This window comes from Frieseomelitta varia, unplaced genomic scaffold (genome assembly GCF_011392965.1).
Source record: "Frieseomelitta varia isolate USP_RPSP 00005682 unplaced genomic scaffold, Fvar_1.2 scaffold_671, whole genome shotgun sequence".
Taxonomy (NCBI): Eukaryota; Metazoa; Arthropoda; class Insecta; order Hymenoptera; family Apidae; genus Frieseomelitta; species Frieseomelitta varia.
Window position 1 is genome coordinate 27,479 of NW_025110447.1, and position 5,241 is coordinate 32,719.

Below are 5,241 nucleotides of genomic sequence, written 5' to 3' on the forward strand. Positions count from 1 at the left end.
ACACCCACTTAATCTTCGTTCGATACGCTTCGAATGGTTCAACTGTTTTGTAATCAACGCAGCCTCGAAGCGATCACGCGAGGTGTTACCGAGCGGAATAAACAAATTAACGACAACGAGATCCAGAATTTTCACGATTAACCGAGATCTACCGGTGTAATGTGTTTCAACGAACTGTATGTATCAGATTTATAAAGATCTACAAATGGACGGACGATGATTTATTCTAAAATCGTTGGGGATCGAATTGTACAGTGACGAAGGATCGTAGGATTAATTAAAATAATATATATAAAATTATTACAGATCAAATTACTGACAAAAATATAATATCGATATTACAAGACTGATTAAAATAATATTTGATCGAAAGACTAGATCAGATATGTGATCAGAATTTGCAAATGGACACTGGACGACGGGGATGATTCGTTCTAAAATCATTGGAGATCAAATTCGTAACAAATGAATAAATATAAATATCATCAAGTTAATATATAATAATATTCGGTGGAAAGAATTGAATTACGCTTCATGAATCCGATTAAATTTTCGCAGTAAATTTTGGCTATCGAGAAAGATTCGAATTGATAACGGAATCATTGATTGAAGACTACGCATTTTTTAATATCGCTTTATCGCCGACAGGGTATCTCCTGGCCGTCAAAGTTTTATCGCGTAATGGAGCCAATACAAATGGACTTTTTCAAGTTTCTGCCGGTAATAAAGCAAAGCTTTTTTCACGCGTGGAATTTTAATATTAGAAGGATTCCGTCATGGAGGATGGATCATCGCGGACTGTCGTTATCAAGAGCAGATAGAAATGGAAACGAGTGATAGAAGCGGTTTGCAGCTTTTTCCACGCGCGAGGATAAATTAGATATGCAGATTAAAATTATTTATATGCAAGGTATTTCGATTCGAGGGAGGAAAGCCCGTATTTGAAAATTCGAATATTTACGTATAATTAGCTCTCGATTTATGGACCATGAAATATAAATAATGACACGGTACATACAACGGGACCGTGCCGTTTTCATATAAATATATTTCGAACTTGGAAATTAATCATTTTACGGATATTAATTGAATGTTCATTCATGAAACGAAATAACCTGTTCATATAAACTTTGAATTTTTGGAAAATGCGGGATCATTAATTGTTTGATAATTTTGTCCAACTTCGATGGTATTATTTCAGATCGAAGTTGCGTACTTTCGTTAACATAAATATCTTGTTATTCATTCTATAATTAATGTAAGTAATATTATAAATGAAAACAATAAAATTATATTAATTATATAAAAAAAAAATTAAAATATTTTAGATAAAAAATTATTGGCATTAAATAAGGTGACTTCAATATCAAAAAGTTCAAAATAATAATCTAATTGAAAAAAAGAAAGGTGTTGAAAATGGTAATTCTTTTTCCAAATTAATTTTTTTATTTATTGATAAAAATTTATTTAAATTAAAAATAATAATTGAGATTAATGCAATAAATATAATAAATATTATACAAATATAAACGTCTTTTTTCTTTTTAAGCTTTCCTTTTAAATTTCAATTACAATTAATCGTGTCTCGGATACTTGACCAGTGAAGTAAAGTACTTACACGAGAGTGTGTCCAGGAAGTCACTGTTTCTAAATACAAATACATCGTCCACATTATAATTTTCTGCTACGTCAATCCGTTCGTTCAGTTTTTCGCCTAGGCTTTTTCCTATTTACGTGAAGATAAAGAAACGTTCTCGGTGATGATTTCGCGCTTCGGGGAGAGTTCACTTTGTCCGACGAGGGCGGCGTTAGTTAAAGTCCGGCAGATACAGAGGAATGACGACGTGCCAGGCACAAAGGCGCTAGTTGGGATTCTCTAAATGGGTCGCAGCTTTTTGATTGAGCCCTTCAGCCCTTCAACGGGCCGGGTATACTCAGGTTTGCTCACCTTTCATATCTTCTTTCACGCTTCTTCATTGTGATCCCTTCGAGTGAAAATGATTCCTCAGCTGGTAGCTTCACAATGCCAGCCAAAAAGGAAGCTTCTTGTCCCTTTCATTCCTGTCTCTCCGAGTTGCTATTACTCCAGCCGGGTAAACCGTTCGCGGATGAAGCTCCGATTCCGGCTGACTCAATTTAACCTTTCTCTCTGATGGTTTATACCTTTCCCGTTGTATTGGTGCTTCCATCATTTCCGTAGACGACGTACGCAGCGAGGAAGATATTCTTTTCATTTTCTGATCGAGAATGATAGCGTACGAACTATTTTGTCAGATAATAGTTGGATTCTGGTGCAAATAAGAACAATTATATTATTATAAGTATATAGTAATTATTATATTACAATTATTATTAATAATTTATGTATATTTATATATATTATTATTGATAATAATAATATATATATATAAATATAATATATATTATTGTATATTATATGATACATTACTATTGTTTATAATATAATATTTATATATATTATTATTGTATTATAATATATATAGTAATATTATATAATGATATAATTATAAATAAAATATTTAGTTACTAACAATACAATTATAATATATAATTTAATTTCAATAATAATATATTTATATTATTATATTATAATTGTATTACAATTATATAACAGTTGTGTATCGCTGTATAGTAAGTCTTCCATGTCACTGACCTTTATATAATACATCAAGCCTATAGCAGTCTTTTTTAGTTTCGTTCCTTTGGCTGGTGTAATAAAATAACTTATTAATATATTTGCACAATATGTTACCCTTTTAATCGTCCCTTAATTTTACCCTCAATCCAACAAACGAGGATTATTAGGTATATGCAGATTTAATTAGGTGAAGGTTTAAATGAATATTTAAATCGAAACATTCTTCACAACATCGATAGTAATGAATTAATGAAAACAAAGCGATCGATTAATTAAACGGCAATAAAAGAAAAAAAAGTACCTCTCTCGTCGTGACCTTTTCAAATCGTACGAATCTGCCAACAGAACTCTGCTTTGTATCGCAGCGATCGATAGACGTCAAAACGAGCATGGAAAAGATGTTTCCCCGCTGCCGCGGGCTGTTAGCACGCGACATTAAGATTTAAAAACGTCAACGAAGCGTGCACAGCGCTCGATTGCGGCTAGATTAATTTCAGTGAAAGCCAGGAAGATCGGATTCGAATCGTTTCGTGGTGGATAGCACGCTCATTAAGAGATTCTTTCCCCTCGAATTGGAAACCTCGAGTTCGAAGCGGCCAAAAAAAGGGAAAACGAGAAAAAGGAAGAGAAGAAAGGACGAGAGAAGCTGCTCGTAGCTTCCGGTCGGACACGTCTGTCTTCGTGTTTGTCTTTCTCCGGTCTCCTCTCGTTCAACTTTTTCGCGGAATTAAATTTCGCTGTAACTTATTGAACCGCCACGAGGCTCTCCTCCACGCTAACCGCCTTGTTCTCTCCGTTTCTTTCTCAGTTTTCTACTCGTTCTCTCTTCGTTTTTTTTATTCGACCGAGTGTCGAAACAAGTCTTCCTTGACCTCCATCTGTTGATGAGATTAACGCGACTGCTTTTCGCCGCGGATTTCACACACCTTTCGCGGCCGATAGGTCAAGGGTCGCGGAGTATCAGGATTTTTCATTCGCGTTACGATATCAATTACTCTTAACTGAGAATTAATTAGGTGAGTAATTGGATGGAATGCAGCGATGATTTTTTTTAAATTGCTGCTCGAGACTTTGGAGATTATTGGCACGCGCGATTCGACGGGACGTGAACGATTCCAACGAAAGAGACGGATACTGCTTCCGACAAAAATAATCGTAGAATCTTTCGCACATTGCCCGATATATTTTAACATGGAGCGCGAACATTCGTTTCAACGTTGCGAAACTGGCACGAGGGATGGACACAATGGTTGAACTTTGGTTTTCTTTTTTCTCTTTTCATCTCGACGGGGATTCATAATGGAGATTTTAATGGACATACAAAACGGTTTCACCTTGGCGGTGCTTCTTTTATTAAACACTTCCATTAGTGGAACATTAACAAACGTTCTGAAGGCAGTTTGGCGAAGAAATTTGGAGAACAAACACCAGGCGCTTTTAATATCGTAATACTCTTACGGCTGAGTTCACGGCGAAGGTATATAGAGTCAATAAAGAGTCATTAAAGTCGCAATTGTACCACGAACAGGCAATACCCTGATTATTTTCATCACGACGCGTGAAATTAGCCCGAGCTTCGCCGTTATAAACGAAATTCACTCGTCGGGCGTTTTCGACCAGTTCGCAGTTACTTGTTTGATAAATAACTTTTAATGCGCGCGCAGTACGAGCGAATTAATAACGACTGTTTTTCATTACAAGTACAGCGGAACTCCATTTGTCAGAACGAATTTTGTTACGGCTCTTGTTTCGCCGAACACGTTGCCGAGTTTTTATTTTATTCGAGCCGGGGTCGCGCTGCGTGTACCAGGTTACATGCATGAACTCGTTTCGTCGTCTCGAATGCACGAGGGTGCTCATTCTCTGTACAGGTTGCATCGTACAAAACGCTTCGTATTACTTCTTTCGTAGCTGTTAAGGATGTAACATTTTTTTCAAGAGCAATCGATGATGTGTATGTATATATATATATATGTCGCAGTATATACACTGATTGTTTTAAAGGAAATTCACACTTATGATCAAAAAGGATGAAATTTATGTATTTTGTGGAATATGTAAAATAATATGAAATAGAAAAATATAAAATAAATGAAATATATAAAAATATGTAAATGACGTGCTGTATGATTTTACTGTTTAATTCAGAGCGGGCTAACTGGCGACTCACGAGCTCTTGCCCCTACTTTTGCTAGCGCTACCCCCTCCACTTGCTTGATGGGGAACTCGACAGAGTGGGAAGGTGGAAGGGGTAGCGCCAGCGATCGGGAAAGTAGGGCCAAGGGCCGCCAGCTAGCCGGCTCTGGTTTAATTAAAGATTTGATTGACCTGACGAAAAGGTAAGGTCTCAAGTCCACAAGTAATTATGGATTCTTCTTTCGAAACTTTTGTTTAATTTTACATCAAATGGACTTACAATTCATTAGACGTGACTTGATTAGAATTCATTAATATTCTACCTGATAATATACAGTTTAAGGCTTACAATACTTCACGAATAATATAATAGCACGAAGAAAGGTCTTTATAGGGCGGGCAATTTATGCAAAAGTCAATAAATTCTCATGACATATCAAAGATCC